The 20,295-nt window shown below is 37.3% G+C and overlaps 1 non-coding gene and 1 pseudogene across 1 annotated transcript; one reads left to right on the top strand and one right to left on the bottom strand.

Annotated features, from left to right (window-relative positions):
• LOC132296133 (putative pentatricopeptide repeat-containing protein At1g26500) overlaps positions 1 to 17,724 on the bottom strand; it is a 37,955-nt pseudogene extending 20,231 nt beyond the window's left edge.
• On the top strand, positions 17,682 to 17,841 carry LOC132297583 (U1 spliceosomal RNA). The gene has a single exon (XR_009479287.1). It is a non-coding gene; the product is annotated as a U1 spliceosomal RNA (small nuclear RNA).
• The last annotated feature ends 2,454 nt before the right edge of the window (positions 17,842 to 20,295 follow it).

Below are 20,295 nucleotides of genomic sequence, written 5' to 3'. Positions count from 1 at the left end.
GGTAAAAACAACTGACCTATCATAACAATCAACTTGAGCATGGTAATGTGATAACCACTCCATCCCAAGTATCACATCATAAGTGTGTATGTCCAGGACCAAAAAATTGGCTAGAAATCTGAGTCTACCAATATCTAGTGTCACTGGCCCATCACTCTCAAGAAGAATGGTTGTATTGCCTAACAGTGTAGAAATACCATGAGGTCTACTGTATACCCGAGTCGTCATCCCTGACAAAGCAATAAAAGTCCTAGCTACAAATGAGTGTGTAGCACCCATATCAAATAAAACACGTCCAAGTAAACCATGAATAGGAAACTTACCCTCAACAACCTGAAGTGCCTGCATATCCTGTGGCATGGGATTATACACCCTGCCATAATGTAACTGCTGCGGTGCCTGTCCCTGAGGCTGCGACAATGCTAGTAAAGCTGGATATGTCTGTCCCTGAATCCATGGAACCTGTGGAGCTGGTAAAGGCACTCGCGCCCTCTACCCCTATTGCACATGTTGTCCCTGTCCCTGTCTCTGTCCCTGCCTTGCTGTAGGACACTGCCTGGAAGTGTGACCATATTCTCCACAAGTGCAGCAACTACCCTGGAAAGTACCAAATGACCTCCTCTATCGGTTAGCCTATAGCTGACCCTGTCCTGCTTGTGGTCCCCCATTCTGCTGTCGCTGAATAGGTGCCACATCCCAGGGAACATTTGAACCACCCTTGTGCTTCTTCTAAGGCTGTTGTCCTTAGAATTTGCCCTTGTCATTCTTTCGATGTCCATTTCCATTCTCTTTCTCAGCTGACTGGTTAGTAGAGTCTTTGTCACCCTACTTCTCACCCTTGGCCTATCTGAAGTCCACGGTCAACTGGTACTACTGTAGAATGGCTTCTACCACCTGAGCATAGGTAGTATAGGCTGGACTACCTGTAATAACTCTCTTGATAGACCACATCAGTCCTTTGACGAAACTGTTGTGCTTCTTCTCCTCTGCATCCACCTCATCTGGTGCAAAGAAAGACAAACGTGTGAACTGCTGCTCATACTCTGCTACTGTCATGTTCCCCTGCTGCAGGTTAAGAAACTCAGTCTTCATGGCTGCCCTGACTGCATAAGGGAAGTACTTCTCTTCAAAGCGTGCACTGAACTCATCATAAGTCAATGACATCCTCTCCTCTATGGTGGTAACTGACTCCCACCATTGCAGTGCATCCCCAACTAGCTTGAAGGTAGCAAGCATCTGCTTCTGAACCACCGTGCACTGAACTAAGAGAAGATGTCGCTTGATGTCCTGTTTCCACTAATGAGCTGCTCTCGCATCGGTGGAGCCTGTGAACTCAGGTGGGCTCCCCTTTGTGAAAGAACTCCTAGCCTTTTCCCAAGTATCAGTCTGAACAACTGGTGCTGGTAATGGTGCTAGTAACGGTGCCGGCTGTACCTGAGGCTGATTCTGGAGTACAGCGGTTACCCCTGATTCTGTAGCCCGAGCAATAAAGTCATTGAGGTAAGGAGGAAACTCTGGATCTCCTCCCTAATCCCGAGTCTGCTGAACTTCCTCCTGATCCTCATAACACTAACCCTCATCCTCCTGACGCTTCCTACGAGCCGCTTCCCTTCGTTGCCGATTGTTTCGTCTGGTTCTTGCATTAACCATTCTGTCAACACAGAAAAACAGACATTAGCACGATTAAACCGAACCGTAAAGAATACAATGAATCCTAAACTTAAGCTCTAATCAAGAGATAACGCTACGCGGAAGTCTTAATACGAAACATCCTAGAGACACTTAAACCTGGAGTGCTCTAATACCAACTGTGATACCCCTCGGATCCGAGACATGGGTTGATTAGGCCCAGGCCCAAACCCGAGGGAAATATCAAACAATTAATATTTTAATGAACACAGAATACAAGATGAAATAATAAGAAGTAAATAAAATGGCTGAAAAGAACTCTAGCTGAAAATCCTTAAAATAATAATATAAAATCCAAACTCCAAAACCTCCAATTAATTAACAACTCGGGAATCCATCTAGTGGACCCCTAACTAAAAATCCCAACTGTAAATGAATCTACTGAAAGAAAAATCCAAAACTGATAAGTAAGCAGTCCTACGTAGTTGGTGGAATAGAAGTCTTTATCTGCTCTGCACGACCAACCTCTAACCCTGGAACTGACGAGCACCTGAAAATAAAGGAGTGGGTCAGGCCCACATGCAAGTCATGATCTACTAAAATCCAAACAGGAATCCGATACGCAGATACATCGTAGATAGACTCAATAATATCTAGAGTAGTCCATATATGTATATATTACACACTATAGGACGCTCACTAGTCCAATAGGTCTGTCTCAACCTGAGTAGAGATACCATGCAAATTACACATTACTAATGCATTTATATACAGATTTAAGCATCAGTTTATTCCAACAAAGCAAACACATTATTAATTAAAAATATGCTTTAAAACACAGCTATAAAACATGATTCAAAATTTAAGATCATGCAAAGCATCAAATCTCCTCCAAACAGTGTAGTAACAAATGAGATATATAACAAATTTAATTATCAGTTAATCCCAACCAAGCATACATGTAATTACACAATAGAATGCTTATAAATCAACTACAAAACATGATTCAAAACTAAAGATCATACAAAGGCATCAAATTTCCAAAACAGTCTGCATTTTAAGTCAGTTGCTCAATCTTCCACATACAGACCTTTGTTCAAACTTATGTTAATTCTGTCATAAAATCCTGAATGTAAGCTTGCTTCCCAATTTTTTTATAAGTCTTAAACAATGTATTAAATCACCCAGAATACTTTAAACAATTTTAGGAAACACAGTCCCAGCCAAACAAAACATAAAAAAATCAGTTCTACGCAATTTTAAGAGAAAGAGAAGGCTCTGAGTTTCAAAGAGCCTTCTCCAAACAAGGAGAGCCGGCTCCCCTTCCTTGGGAGCCGGCTCTAGATGGTTGAGAGCTGTCTCTTGTGTTTTGGGAGCAGGCTCCCTCTATTTTTGGAGCCTGCTCTGCCGCGGCTGTTTTCTGTTGTCTTCTCCGACTACGGTGGTTTCCAGTCTTTCAATTCAGTTCTATTACATGTTTTAAGGTCCTATCCTCCTCCCAGATTGATCACAAAGCAAATTTATACATCTATGAATTGAATTACAGATCAATGTTTTAAGTAACGATAAACATATAAAAACTGAACTTGTAAAAACTGAGAAACAGATTATAATCCAATGATGTTAGAAACTGATTTAACATGTTTAAACAATGTAATTAAAACTTAGTTTAATTCCTAGAGTCAAACTAAGCATGCATAGAACACAAATTCTTGGGAAAGAGAAGAACAGAACTTGCCTTTTCAGAGTTAAAACACAAATTCCACGTCTTTGAGTTTTCCCTTGCTCTGCTTTGCTATGCCCCCTTGCTCACTCTCTATTTCTTAGCAGTCCCTTGTGTTATAGACATAAACTTATGTATTTCTAAAACCCTAAACCCCAGTAAGCGTATGTTTTTATAGGCGTAGACATTAACCCTAATCCATGCATAACTCGGCCCATAAAACAATCTAGGTTAAATTATAATGTCGGCTGGGCTTAAACCTAATATAACTTAAACCTAATATAACTCTATGTGCCACCTTCCATACAGTCACGTGGAAACAAAATTAACTGTAAATAAAACAATTTACTTTAAACAATTAAAGTAAACTCATTAAACCATTTAAGTTAAGTAAATTAAGTTAAGTAAAGCAAACCAACTAAATAATTAATTTCAATTACAACAATTAAATAAATTAAACAAATGAAATTAAAACAAGTAAGTAATCAAATACAACTAAAACAATTAAAAAAATTAAATCAAACCAAAGAATTAAAACAAGTAAGTAATCAAATGCAACTATAACAATTAAAACAATTAAAAGAAATAATCAAAAGCAATTTTAAACAATAAATTAAATAGCAGGACTATCCTTTTGAAATTAAGGGTATTACACACTCCATCCAGTTGTCCTTGAACCTCTCTGGGAATCTCTCAAAGTTCTCTCTGTCTCACCGTAGTGAATAAGGTTTTGTTTGTAACCCTAAACCAACGTATTGTTCTATATATATAGAGACGTGAATACAAACCTATTCCCAGTATGATTAGAGACAGAGCCCTAATCTTAACCCTAGTCGGCCCATATAACAACCTACATTTAAAATCTATATCGGGTATAAACTATAACCCTAATATAACTATATGTGTGCCACCATACAGTCACGTTAAAACCAATTAAATTTAATTAACTTAATTCAATTAAAACAACTAAATTAAACCACTTAAATAATTTAACTATAATTAGATCAATTAAATTAAAGCAAGTAAATAATTAAATTCAATTAAATCACCACAATGAAAACAATTAAATTAACACATATGCACGTCAACAATTAATGCAAATATAAACAAATAAAACAACCAAAACAAAAATTAATAATAAATAAATACCAGGAATATCCTTTTTAAATTTAGGGGTATTACATTCTTCCCCCCTAACAAAAGGAATTCCGTCCTCGGAATTCACTCTTATCTTCTTCCAATATTTCAAGAAACTACGAACGAATGACATCCTCCCGTTCCCAAGTGGACTCAGCCTCATTGTGATGACTCCACTAAACACGCACCAAAGGAATAACCTTATTACGTAGGATTTGATCCCGACGGTCGACAATACGACACGGCGGCTCCAAGTATGTTGCATCCGGCTGCAACTTAATCTCCCCAACATTGATATGTTGATACCGATCCTCATCTCGCAAAAATTTTCGCAACATGGAAACATGGAAGACGTTGTGAACGCAATCCAAATTATCCGGAAGTGCCAACCAATAAGCGACAGTTCCAACGCGATCCGTAATCATGAATGGACCGACAAACTGTAATACCCCTAGTTTTCAAAAGGATAAAATGGGAATTTAATTTTGATTTTTATAGCATTTTATTTAATTGTGTGACTTATGTGGTTTATTTGCTTAGTTGATTTAGTGTGAATTTATTTTAAATTAATTGGTTACTTGTAATTATTTATTTGTTTTATTTAATTGGTTAATTGTAATTATATATTGGTTTTATTTCATTGTTTAATTGTGATTAAATTTACTTATTTGATTTATTGGTTTTAAATGACGTGTATCAGAGTATGCTTTGTTATTAATGATATTAGGGTTTTGTTCTATGAAATTAGATTAGCCGACAGATGGTTAGACTAGATTAGGATTAGGGTTGTTCATAGGTTTATATATATATAGAACATTATATGTCAGCAAGGGTTTTTGGTGAAACACCTTATTCACGTATTAGGAAAACAGAGAAACAGAGAGGTGAGGGTTTAAAAATATGAAGGGAAACTGGGAGAGGTTTCCAGCCATGGATTGAAGCTCATGTCAAGGAGGAAGGTGGGGTTTACTGTGAGATAGAACTGAGCAGTAGGAAGGTTGCCGGTAGTCGTCCGTTCGTCGAAAACTCCATAAACAGCGTTGTAAGGTTTCAAACCGAAACCTAAAGGCAAGTTTCATTCTATCTCCTTCTTATAAACTTGTGTTCTGTGCATTCTATATGGTCTCCAGGAATTAATTAAAATTTAAAACTGGTGTTTGATGCATATTTACCGGACTATAAACTGATTAATGTATAAATAACTGAAGTTTGCTTTCTTTGCATAAACTGTTTGGATTATGTTTTAAAGTCTTGTAAATTAATTCATAAAGGAATGTAAGGAGTTTCTAGGACTTTTGGTACTTATCTTGCACCTTAAGAACTTTAAGAAAACTTTTGGAACAGAGGATAGAACTTTACCGGAATCAAGGAAGATGAACAGAGAAAACATAAACTGTTTTTGTTTTCGGTTTAGATTTTTGTCAATTAATTCATAATGGAATTGGAGAAGTTTCTAGGATTGTTAGGACTTATCTTGAACCTTAAAAATCTTTAACAAATATTGGACAGAGGACTGAAGTTTTGCCGGAAGCGGAGAAGGCAAACAGAGGATGAAAAACGGAGGCTAAGAGAGTGGAGGAGGCTCCACCTTTCAATGGAGCTGGCTCCATTGAAGTGGAGCAGGCTCCACACTCTTGTGGAGGTGGCTCCAAGAGGGTAGAGCAGGCTCCACACTTTTGTGGAGCCAGCTCCTCTTTTGGAAATGCACAGTAAGTGCGTTTTGTTAATTTTTCTGATTACGAGGGCTTAAATGAAATTAATGGAAAGTGATGTGAGGTTTTAAATGTTTAAAATTAACCTATTAAAACCTTAAAATAGTTAGTATATGCTAGTGTGTTAATAGTAATGGACATCATGGATTTTTAAAGATTAATGTGCATGTTGTCCAGGAAGGAGGAAGTCTTAAATGTCCAGTTTGGTTAGCCAATTGAATGGACTGAAATGAAAGATATTTTAGGGATGTTGTATCAAAGATATTTATGATATATTTAAGTTCCATGAGGGTTGGTTGGGCTATGGTTGTGGACTTCATGTAATTTAAATACATTGTTGCATGCTGTCAGGAGTGGAGGAGCTTTTATTTGCCGGTTTGTTTTATCCAGTTTATTTGGGTAAGTATAAAATACCATTGGGGTTTTATATAATGTGCAGTGAGACTTCTTAGTTGACATATTATGTTAGGCACAAGTTTTAAGATGGAGGATTAAAAAGGACGTCATGTAATGAAACAATAATTTTCATGCCATCAGGGATTAAGGAGGATTTTCATTACTAGTCTTTGTTTTAATAATTTAAATGAACTAGTATGAGAGTTTGGTTGGGGATGTCTAGTATAATGTGTTCAGCTCATATTTCTGATAATCATTATATCATGTTGTGGATGATAATTGTTGAACTGTTACATTGTCTGTTCTGTCAATTATATGGAAATGGATAGTTTAAATTATTTACCACTATTCTAGCAATTTAAACGAATGTTTCGTGATTTTAATCATGTACTGTATGCATAATAGAATCTTGCTTATATCTGGTTACTATTATGTCGGACTCTGGATGTATTTGATGTTCTAATGAATGTGTATCATTTGTGGATCATTTGCATTATATTTACCGGTATGGGACGGTGACATATCAGGGATGGATTAGATCAAAAAGCTAAGTCCTACCCCTTCATACATACGGAATGGATTAACTAAAACAGTTAAATCCTACATGGATGCATGTCCTGTCAACTAAAACAGTTGAACGACATAATGGATATTTGTTTTATCTTTCTGCACTATGAAGGAATTTATATATATACTTATGGTACCGTGATACGAGCTTGAGTCTCCCGATCACAGTTAGGGTGCGTATATCACAAAGGTTGCGTAGCTAGATATAGCTGATGTTCCCTGGTAGGTCTAGGTACTAGGCCGCTGGAAAGCGTGTTTTTATGTCACCTTCTACCCAGGCTGAACTTTGTTATAGGCTAGTGAGCATCCTATAGTGTGTATATATATTTATGGACTTTTTTAGATATTGCCAAGCTATCTAGGATATATCTGTGTATCAGGTTTATGTACGGATTGTAGTAGGATGGAACTTGCATATGGGTCTGACCCACCTTTATCTTTCAGGTGTTCCTAAGTACCAAGCTTAAGGCTTGATCGTGGTGATGCAGATATAGTCACTCACATTTTTTACTACATAGGATTTCTTTTCTTATTTTAGCTTTGGATTTTTATTCTGTAAATTTATTTATCAGTTGGAATTATTAGGGGTCCACTGGATGGATTCCCGAGTTGTACGGTTTTGAAGGATTTAAATAATATTAATTTTATTATTTAAAGTTTGAGGATTTTTATTTTAGATTTCTTTCAGCGCATTATTAATATATTCTTAATTCAGTTTTTATTCCTGCTTGTTTACATATTGATTGTTTGGTATCCCTCGGATCTATGCTCGGACTTGATCACCCGTGGCTCTAGAATCGAGGGGTATCACACAGACCGCGGTGACAACTTCCCTTTCTTCCTAAGCGCATTACACCCTTCATAGGCGACACTTTGAGTAGAACCTGATCCCCAGCCTGAAACTCTAAAACACGTGTGTGACGATCAGTATAACTCTGACACAAAGCTCGAATGCCTGTCTGATATAATAGACAACGGAATTCCATGCAGTTTTACAATCTCTGAAATGTAAAGTCTCGCCAACTGTTCCGAAGTGAAGTCAGTGCGAATAGGTAAAAAATGGGCTAATTTAATCAATCTGTCCACGATGACCCAAATGGAATTGTGATACTTGAAGGAATTTGGCAATCCCTCCACAAAATCCATAGAAATGCTCTCCCATTTCCACTATGTTATCGGCAGTGGCTGTAGAGCTCTTGGCAGCCTCTGATGATCAATCTTGACCATCTGACAAGTACTACATCGAGAGACAAAAATAACAATGTCCCTCTTCATACCTACCCACCAAAACTACTTTTCATATCCTGATACATTTTGTCACCTCCGGGATGAACAGAAAACTCAGAATGGTGAGTCTCAGTCATCACATCCTTCCTCAAATCATCAGCAGAAGGTACCACTAACCATCCCTTGTACCGTAAACCTCCATCAGTCCCAACACGGTAGAATGGAACCTCTCCGGAAGCTATCTCTGAAATTTTGTCAATGCACTGCTAATCTGTGAGTTGTGTTTGCAGAACCTTGCGAATGATGGAAAGTGTAACCACCAAGCAAGCCATAAAAGTATCCAACAACTCATCCACATTCCTCAAGGCATTCCACTCAGTGGTGAATAAAGCAGAAAGATTACCAATAGGTCGACGACTGAGTGCATCTGCCACCACATTTGCTTTCCCTGGATGATACTGTATAAAAAGTGATAGTCTTTTACAAATTCCAACCACCTGCACTGTCTCATATTCAGCTCCCACTGAGAGAACAAATATTGCAGACTCTTATGATCGCTGAATAATTTGAAGGACTCACCCAACAGATAATGCCTCCAAATACATAAAGCAAAGACCACAACTGCCAACTCCAAATCATGTGTTGGATAATTAAGCTCATGAGGTTTATGCTTCTGAGATCCATAAGAAATCGGTCACTCCTCCTGCATTAAAACACATCTAAGACCCTACAAAGAAGCATCTGTGTAAACAAGATACTCTATCCCGCTCTGTGGTGTAGACAGAACCGGTGCAGAAGTTAACTTCCTTTTGAGCTCATTGAAAGCTCGCTGATAATGCTCATCCCACACAAACTGTACACCCTTTTTAGTTAGGTGTGTGAGTGGTCCAGCTATCTTAGAGAACCCCTAGATGAACCTCTGATAATATCCTGCCAATTCGAGAAAACTCTAAATCTTGGTAGGTGAAGTAGGCTGTCCCCACTCAACCACGACTGAAACTTTGGCTCGATCCACCGCTATTCCCCTTTCTGACACCACGTGACCCAGAAATTTCACTTCCCGCTGCCAAAATTCACATTTCTCGAACTTGGCATACAACCGGTGCTCAAGAAGCGTCTGCAACACAATCCAAAGATGTTTGGCATGATCATCCTTTGACCTAGAATAGATCAAGATATCATCAATGAAAACAATGACAAACTGATCCAAATAAGCCCTAAAGACTCGATTCATTAGGTCCATGAAAACATCAGGTGCGTTAGTCGTCCAAAACGGCATGACACGGAACTCATAAGATCCATATCTTGTAAGAAATGTTGTCTTAGGAACATCTTGCTCCCTAACCCTTAACTGATGATATCCAGAATGTAGATCAATCTTGGAGAAGTATGTGGCTCCCCTTAACTGATCAAATAAATCATTAATCCTGGGTAAAGGATACTTGTTACAAATAGTAACCTTGTTCAACTCCCTATAATCTATATACAGGCGAAGCGAACCATCCTTCTTCTTCACAAACAAGACCGGTGCTACCTAGGGTGACGTACTCCTACGAATAAAACCCTAGCTGAGTAATTGCTGAATCTGATCCCTCAGCTCTCTCATCTCCACTGGTGCCATCCTATAAGGTGCCCTAGTAAAAGGCGTAGTGCCCTGAGCTAAGTTAATCACAAAGTCAATCTCGTGACTAAGCAGCAACCCTGGAATCTCCTGAAAAACATCCAGAAAACCTTGTACAATTGGTATATGATCCAATGACACAGTAACCTCCTCCTCCGTTTCCTCCTCCACATGGAACAAATAAGTGCTACCACCCCCCTTAAAACAAGGCATAGCTACAACGTACATATCCTGACCTGGTATGGTAAATACAATAGTCCTATCAAAACAATTAACTTAGGCATGGTAGTGTGATAACCAATCCATCCCAAGTATCATGTCATAAGTGTGCATGTCCAGGACCAATAGCTTGGCTAGAAATCTGAGTCTGCCGATATCTAGTGTCACAAGCCCATCACTCTCATGTAGAATGGCTGTGTAATCCAATGGTATAAAAATACCCTGAGGTCTAGTGCATACCCTCGTCCTCATCCCAGATAAAGTAACAAAAGTCCTAGCTACAAATGAGTGTGTAGCACCCGTATCAAATAAAGCACGTCTATGTAAACCATGAATAAGAAACTTACCTTCAACAACTTGAGGTGCCTGAACATTCTGTGGCATGGGGTTGTACACCCTGCCATAGTGCAACTGCTGTGGTGCCTGTCCCTGAGGTTGCGGCGGTGCCGGTAAAGCTGGATATGTCTGTCCCTGAATATTTGGAACCTGTAGAGCTGGTAAAGGCACTGGCGCCCTTTGCCCCTACTGCACATGCTGTCCCTGTCCCTATCTTGCTTTAGGACACTGCTTCGAGGTATTACCATGCTCCCCACAAGTGTAGCAACTACACTGAAAAGTTCCAAATGGCCTTCTCTGTCGATTAGCCGGTGGCTGACCCTGTCCTGCCTATGGCCCCCATTCTGCTGCCTCTGAATAGGTGTCCTATTTCGGTGAGCATCTGAACCACCCTTGTACTTCTTCCAAGGCTGCTGTCCCTGGAATTTACCTTTGTCATTCTGTTGGTGTCCATTCTCATTCCCTTTTCTCAGCTGACTGATTAGCAGAGTCTCTGTCACCCCACTTTTCACCCTTGGCCTGTCTGAAATCCACGGTCAACTGATACTGTTGCAAAACGGCGTCCACCACTTGAGCATAGGTAGTGTAAGCTGGACTCCCTGTGATAGCTCTTTTGATAGACCACATCAGTCCCTTAACAAAACTGTTGCACTTCTTCTCTTCTGTATCCACCTCCTCCGGTGCAAAAAGAGAGTAACGTGTGAACTGCTGCTCATACTCCGCTACTGTCATGTTCCCCTGCTGCAGATTGAGGAACTCCGTCTTCATGGCTGCCCTGACTGCATAAGGAAAGTACTTCTCTTCAAAGCGTGCACTGAACTCATCATAAGTTAATATCATCCTCTCTTCTATGGTGGTAACTGACTTCCACCACCGCAGTGCATAACCCAACTAGCTTGAAGGTAGCAAGCATCTGCTTCTGAACCTCTGTGCACTGAACAAAGCGAAGATGACGCTCAATGTTCGGTTTCCACTGATGAGCTACTTTCGCATCGGTGGAGCCTGTGAACTCAGGTAGGCTCCCCTTTGTGAAAGAACTCTTGGCCTTCTCCCAAGTATCAGTCTGAACAACCGGTGTTGGTAACGGTGCCGGCTGTACCTGAGGCTGATTCCGAAGTGTAGTTGTTACCCCTGCTTCTATAGCCCGAGCAATGAGGTCATTGATGTGAGGAGGATACTCTAGACCTCCTCCCTGATCCCGAATCAGCTGGACGTCCTCCTGCTCTTCATAGAACTAACCCTCATCCTCCTGACGTTGCCTATAGGCCGCCTCCCTTCGTTGCTGATTATTCCGTCTAGTTCTTGTGTTAACCATTCTGTCAGCACAGAAAGACAGACATCAGTACGATTAAACCGAACCGTAAAAAATACAATGAATCCTAAACTTAAGCTCTAATCAAGAGAAAATGCTATGCGAAAGTCTTATACAATAGAATCCTAGAGACACTTGAACCTGGAATACTCTGATACCAACTGTGATACCCCTCAGATTCGAGACATAGGTTGATCAGGCCCAGGCCCAAACCCGAAAGAATATCAAACAATCAATATGTAACTGAACATAGAATACAAAGTGAAATAAGAAATAAAAATAATAAACTGAAGGAATGCTAATTTGAAATCCTTAAAATAAAATTATTAAAATCCGATACTCTAAAACTCCATAAGGGAAGCCATCCAATGGACCCTTTATTAAAAATCCCAATAGAAACTAAAACATCATAAAATAGAATCTAAAACTAAACATAGAAAGGATTCCTACGTAGTCGGAGGAATGAATGTCTGTATCTGCACTGCATGTCCAAGCTCTAACCCTGGAACTGATGAACACCTGAAAAATAAGAGAGTGGGTCAGGCCCACATGCAAGTCCTATTTTACTACAATCCATACAGTAATTCAATACGCAGTTACATCCTAGATAGCCCAACAATATCTATAGTAGTCCATATGTATATCTAGCACACACTATAGGATGCTGCTAGTCCAATAGGTCTGTCTCAGCCTGAGTAGAGATACCATGCAAATTGCACATAATGTGGTCATGTGTACCTAGACCTATCAGTGAACAACACCTATGTCCAGTTATTCATCCTAAGCGATATACGTACCCTAACCATGGTCTTGAGACTCAAGCTCATACCATGGTACTATATAATAAATACATAAAGTCCGTACTTCACCTAATACAAAATACCATCCATTTGTGTCATGGTCTGATATATGTATAATCATCCATCCAAAAACCACATTAAGTCATTAAACTAGTTTGTTGACATGACACACGTAGGTGATGGACTTAACCTATATAGTTAATCCATACCTTAATCCAAATTAGGTAGAACTTAGTGTTTGAACTAGTCCATACCTAGTATGTCACCGTCCCATACCGGTATATACAATCCTCCAGTTAACAAAGTTGACAAAACAGTAATAGATACTTATCAACCATACTCCAGAATTAGCATAAATATAGTCCAACATGTATATGGCCAATTAATGCATTCAGTATAAGATTTGGAAATCACATTCCAGTTCTTTATATAAACAAAATAAGACTGCACATTTAACTCCTCCAAACAGTACCACAATTGATGCAACAATCAATGGACGTAACCATCAATTAATTCCAACTAAGCAAGCTTATTTTTCCAGATAAATAACTATATGCTTGTAACATAGCCAAGATATGTTTAATGATTTTAAATTATGCAAAGTATCCAAATTGTTTTGGAAAAACAGTAAGAACAGTAATCTAGTTTCAATTCCTTCATCCAATGTTCCACAACAGGTTTATTGTTGAACCTTATATTATTGCATGCTTCGACATAATAAATTCAACATGCTTCCTAAGAATTTTTGCAAGTCTGTAACAAGTAAATAACCCATTCACAGCCACTGGAACCTTTTAAACCAACCCCTACTGTCCAACTCAAGCCCAGAACAAGAAAAATCAAGAAAAATAGGGTAGAGCTGCCTCCTAAAACAAATGAGCCGGCTCTCCCCTTGGTGGAGCCACCTCTACCTCATATGGAGTCAGCTCTACCCCTTATAGAGCCGGCTCTCCAAGCCCAAGAGTCGGCTTCCTCTTTGGTGAGCCGGCTCTCCTCCTTTGAGAGCCGTATCCCCTAACCTGTTCGTCTTCTTCGCCTCCGGCGAAGTTCAGAGTCACTGTACAATTTTTATAACTTATTTTAGGGTTCAATTAATGTCCTAGAATTAATTATAAGTATGCATCCAATCCCAAATATATCAAGGTTAAGCAAGATTAAAACCAATGCAAACATATTTTTAAGCGAGAACAACTTTCAACACAAAACAGATTTATGCAACGATTTAAAAGCTGATTCAAACATGCTTACAAGATTAATATTAACTTCAATTTAATCTATTTTAATATTGATTAATCCTTGGAGTCTAACTAGGCATGCACAGAATACGAATTAAAGGGAAGGAATAAAACAGAGACTTGCCTTGAGTTTCAGTTTTGAAACTCTAAACCACCATCTCTAAAGCTTTCGTCTACGTCCGAGACTCCTGTTCTACACCTCCGATGCTCTTGGTTCAACCCAGAAGCACTCCGTCCAATTATCCTTGAACCTCTTTAGGAATCTCTCAAAGTTCTCTCTGTCTCACCGTAGTGAATAGGGTTTTGTTTGTAACCCTAAACCAACGTACATTTAAAATCTATGTCGGCTATAAACTGTAACCCTAATATAACTATATGTGTGCCACCATACAGTCACATTAAAACCAATTAAATTTAATTAACTTAATTCAATTAAAACAACTAAATTAAACCACTTAAATAATTAACTATAATTAGATCAATTAAATTAAAGCAAGTAAATAATTAAATTCAATTAAATCACCACAATGAAAACAATTAATTAACACATATGCACGTCAACAATTGATGCAAATATAAACAAATAAAACAACCAAAACAAAAATTTATAATAAATAAATACCAGGAATATCCTTTTTAAAATTAGGGGTATTACATAAGGTTCGTGTCTAGTTTGAAAGTGAGATAGATTGAGAGATGGTTCGACGTGCTGCAGTTTTGGGTTATGCATTAAAAAGGAGTGAAAAGGTATGTTAACTTTTAAAAAATGAGTGGGAATGCAAATTTTGTATTGGAAAGGTCATTGAGTGTGGTCTCTTCAAATTCTATATTTTGATTAAAAAGAAAAAAGAGAGTAAAAAATGTATGGAAAAAATCAAAATTCTATACACTTTGTCACTTTTATAAATAGTATAGATAGATAGATACAGATCTCTATATTTGATGTAACCCCAAATCATCATGTTTCTAGCTGAGGTTTACCAAGAGGCTTGCATTGCCATCAAAAGAGCCATCAAATGTATGAACTCCATCAAAGCAAGAAATTCAAAGTGCACTTGAATAAACAATCTACATTTTGCATAGTGTTACCACTTGCAATCAATTTTTATCCTTTAATCTGCAAAGAAATAAACATGAATGTAACCTTTATGTTTCAACAAGCAGAGTAGTTCAGACTTTGGGATTATGTAGAGTGTGGAAATTATAATTGTTGAATCTGAATCTCCAGTGTGTAATGACACTTGGTGATGCTTCACTTGCCCTTCTCTTTTTTTTTTTTTTTTTTTAATTAGTTGCTTCACTTTCCCTTCTCAACTTCAATAGCCCGTTGATCAATCCATGAAATACACACTTATATCTATTTTCTCAATCCCTTCCACAATCTTATAAGCCTCTCTAACTCTAGGATTTATCAGTAGCCCAAAAATTAGTGACGCCAACGTCAAATTATCAGCTTCAATCCCTCTCTTATGCATTTCTTTGAACACCAAATGAGCTTGCCCAAGCTTACTTTTTTTGCACATCCAATTGATCACAAACCAAAATCATCAATCACTTTGGTCCTCATTGATTGAAAAAGTGTAATGTTTCTTATTTTCGCCATTTTTCATTTTTTTTAGAATTTATTATTTAATTGGAGTCTTACCCAATTGAAGATTTATGTTTCAGTTTATTGGACTTGGTTATATTGCATTATATATATATATATATATATATATATATATATATATATATATATTGATAAATGTATATATTGTAGCATCTGATGGAGGAAGCAAGAAGATGCACTGCTGAAATGAGATATTTATTTTCTTTTTCACGTGGGACCCACCATTATTCAATTATGTCATAACCCAAACCATCAATTCTTCCATCTCTCTCTGTCTCTCATGCAGCATCCCCCTCTCGCCCTTTTCTTTTATTTTTTTTCTTTTTCATCCAAAGCTTTAAATCTTGATTAATCTTCAACCGTTGAGAGTTTTTGGGTGCCGTTTGCAGCAAATCAAAGAGCTCGGCGAGATCTTCAAGTGGGTGTAAGCAATTTCAGTTTTGGTGCACTCTAGGGATTTTGATTTTTTGGCTCACTTTGGGGATTTTTGCATCTAAGTGAGGTAGGGGTTCTAAATCACATGTTCTTGAGCCTTTTTTTGAATTACTCTTCTTAATTGGTGATTAGCATGCTTGATTTGTAGAAATTTCATGCTATGTTATAAGTATATGTTGTGCCAAAGTTGTGACTATGTATTGCTTGATATACATGATGATGAAGTATGTTTAATTATTAATTTATTCAAACCATTTGTACCTTTAGTGCTAAGTTTGTGATTAGAAAGCATGAAATATATATTTTAGAATTTTTTGTTGCAAAGTATGTATATTGTTGAATTCTAATTTGATGAGCATGAATTTCTTTATTTGCACAACATTGAGATATATGAGACATTCATGCATAGCATTGGGCGAAGAGGAAAAAAAAAAAAAAAAAATTGGACAGAATTGTTTTAAAATGAAATAAAATGAAATAAAGGAGTTTTCGGAAAGATTTTTGATAAGGGGTTTTGGGAAAGATTTTTGATAAGGGGTTTTGAGAAAACCCGGACGTCGAGGAGGTACTGAGGGTTCGTGGCGTTAATGTAATCTAGAGGAAACTAAGGAAATCACCCTAGGGTGGTTGAGCTATCTAGCCCCAAATGACGCCGCGGGATTACCAAGGGTTAGGGACCATAGCCAATTTTTCTCTCGTGTCGCCGAAGAGTCACCGAGGGACGAATTATGTTAACGGTTTGAAAAGTGGAGAATGGAAGTGATTTTAAAAATGGGGAGCGACATAGCATGGCATAGCATTCCATAGCATCACATTATCCATTTTGGCATTGTAATTTGTTGTATTTTCTCCCGGCATAGCATGATCTCGTTTTCTATATTTCTATTCATTATTTGGATTCACAGGGTCACAAGAGGTGTGTCTTAGGCGCCACCTACTGAGCAATTTGCTCACCCCTTCATTTTAACATTTTTCAAGAAATAGGAAAGAAATGGCGGATGACGTTCCACCACAGGCCTAGTATGGATTAGATGATCATTTTATTATTTTTGTATCTATGTCCCACTATTTTTGTAAAACTTAGCATATTGTATTCTGTACTGAGACTTATAGACTCTTGTTATTGTAATTATATTCATGGGCTGTGTAACTTTACTATAAGTTGTCTAAACATTGTAAGACATGGACTTTTGATCTTAGCCATGATTTTGGGACTATAATTATAATATTTGGATTAAATGGTATGTGGTCGTTTCACCATGTGATGAACTATGTTGATACATAATGAATGGATGAAAAGAATGTTGAAATGTATTATTTGCAGTGTGTTGAGGCAGGTTAGATAAGTTTTGAAAGTCCAAGAAAGGCCATTGTATTTTTATGCATTTAAGCAGGTTGTTGTAGGACCCTCCTTAGCAGAGGTCATGCCGTATTTTTTTTTATATATATAATAGGTATCATTTTAGGGTCGTTACAAAAAGCTTCAATGCTTTATCGAATTGATTAGTCTTGAAAAGGGTCTCCATCATTGTCTCAACCGTCTATCTAATTCTGCTTGCAATTGCTTAAGTACATGCCTTCTCAGACATAACCACACTAACCTGTGCATTGGCAACAAAACACCTATGGGGTAATGTTTGCTTCTGTATTCCCACATCGGGAAAACATTTAATGTGAGGTATATGAAGAGTCTATATATTAGGTTGACAGCCTCATTCACAACATACTTACCTGGATGGGATCAATGGGCGATCAATAAGGCCCATGGTCTAGGTTGGTGACCTTCATTGCACTCAAGAGGGGTGCCCGCCTAAGGTCTACTCAAATAGTGGAACCTACATCATAATTTGTGATAGTGGGGGCCTGTATTCGCATGGCTCCTGACCAATTATTAAAGCCTAAGTTTTTTATACAATTTTGTTTGTGTTAGCCTGTCGACAAGGCCTAGTTTATATCCTATACCGTTTATGGGTTGGGCTATATAATAAGGCCCAGTCTTCGGGTTGTGGATCCAAGGCCCAGTTTATATCCTATACCTTTTATGGGTTGTGCTATATAATAAGGCCTACTCTTCGGGTTGTGGGTCCAAGGCCCAGTCTTCGTGTTGTGGGTTTGGACTTTTGTTATCAAATTTAGCCTGTAGACAAGGCCCGTATATCCTATACCGATTGGGTTTGGACCTATGTTATCAAATTTATTAGTATTTATTGATATTTAAGATTTTGTATTTATTATTTTTGGTAAAAATAAAATTGTATACTGTTTAGCATTGCTCCTATTTTGTTATAATTACTCTATTATGAAAAATCCTTAATATAAGGCCTTCGTTAATTTGTGGTACCATGTTCACGAACATGAAAATGTTCCATTAATTTTTAAATCTAAATTAAAATTTAGCTTGCTTAGCAATCCTACGGACACTTCAACGTGATAAGATAAGCTTCACCAACGTTACACCGAACTGCAATAAGAAAAATGGTGCAATCTATGGCCTCTTTTTCTACAAGGCCATCATCTCTCTCTCCTCAATCCATATTACACAATATATATATATATATATATATATATACATATCATCCATTTTATATTTCAACAATTTCCTTACAATGCCCTCTTTATGAACAAAGCAAAACAGAGTGCCCCAAAACCCCTCAGCAAAATGAGAGATGCAAATGCAGATAAGTTTGAAAAATTGCGAAACCAAACTTTTTGCATTGCCACGTAATGCCAAAGAAAATAATAATAATAAATATAAATAATAAATAAAACACTCTTGGAAAAAGTGGTACAAATTGCAAAATGTGCACATCTAATATTTAAACACCGGAGAATATTAATTTTATACTTCCACATCAATTTAAAGAATATAGGAAAATTGGATACGACTAAGTAAGAATTTCATAAGTCTAGCTTTATTTTTTAACATTGGTAATTATATATATACACATAAGCAACATTTTAATTATGAAAATACGAGACATTTGATTCTTTCACAAACATATATAGCCTAAGAGATTGTTGTGATAACTTTATAAATTGTGTTGATCCCTAAAAGTTGCTCCATTAATTTATATATTTTTATATATTCAATAGTCCAGTAGATTTTGCTCGACGCATATTTGTGAATGTAGAATGTAAGATAGGGCTGTGTGGGTACATAATGCTAGTGGTGGGCTAATGTCCCCACTCACATATCTTCCCTTTAGAATCTTCTCAATTCGAAAAATGTATCTTTCTATTTTATATAAACACAAGAAATGACTAGATGCATAAAGACACTATGTCTTCCATAAAGGTGGACTGACCGTGATCATATTATGCAGTTGCTTAGAAAAACCTTTGCATAAATATCTAATTGGTAGGTCCACTAAATGTGAACTTATAGTGGGTTCATCTTGGCTGCATTCCTAGAATTCAACAACTCTCTGACCAAACTCATGTCCTACATTCCATTAGTTATCTGACTTTATTGATAAGTTTAAGTGGATCCTACTTATATATGGTCTATTTTACCCAACGATAAATTGATATATATATATATCTTATTCTTTTTTGTTTTTTGTTTTTTTTTTTTTGGGGTATATTATATAACTATTTAATTTTTCAGTAAGTATACATATCAACTCTTTTTTTGTTCTTTTTTGTTTTTTATGTAAAATATGAGCTCCATTTCAAGACTTGTGGCTGCGTAATTCCCGGAGTCGAACACAAGACCTCTCGGTAATCCCCGGAGTCAAAGACAAGAGACCCTCCTCTGGAGCTAAACGTTGCGGCCTTGTTGGGTTAATTAATTGGATTAAAATTTTCAACTTACTAATCAAGTTAAAATCGACTAGAAGAGCAAACAACCCAATTCAAAGCGCCATGTTAGTTACCAACCTACAATTAGAATCTGGTCTCTACTTTAGAAGGTTACGAACCTTATGTTTGATTGGAGAGGTTTTTTTTTTTTTTTTTTTTTTTTTTTTTTTTTTTTTTTTTTAACGCTCAATTACAAGGATAAAATGGCTACAAAATTCATAAAACGAGTTATCAAATCAAAAAGTGGAGTACATTTTCATAAAGTAGAGAAAGAAGGAGATGGTATGGGTAAAAAGTGGAGTAGCAAATCAGTGGTCCCCACCGGTGATAATTCCACATTTGGATAATGCTATAGATAATATATAAATATGTTTTATATACTAGTATTTTTAACCTTTCTGTAGTGCTTTTTGGTCACTTTTCTCTTTCCCTCACAATAGCTATATTCATTTGTAATATACATAGCTCAAACAAATAATAATAAAATAGATAATGAGGTAAATGTACCACACCATTGCATGCACTTGCCAAAAAAA

The sequence above is a fragment of the Cornus florida genome, unplaced genomic scaffold (genome assembly GCF_030987335.1).
Source record: "Cornus florida cultivar Cherokee Brave unplaced genomic scaffold, ASM3098733v1 CherokeeBrave_3.0.0_Hap2_Chr02, whole genome shotgun sequence".
Lineage (NCBI taxonomy): Eukaryota > Viridiplantae > Streptophyta > Magnoliopsida > Cornales > Cornaceae > Cornus > Cornus florida.
This window is presented reverse-complemented; position numbering and strand designations above follow the sequence as displayed.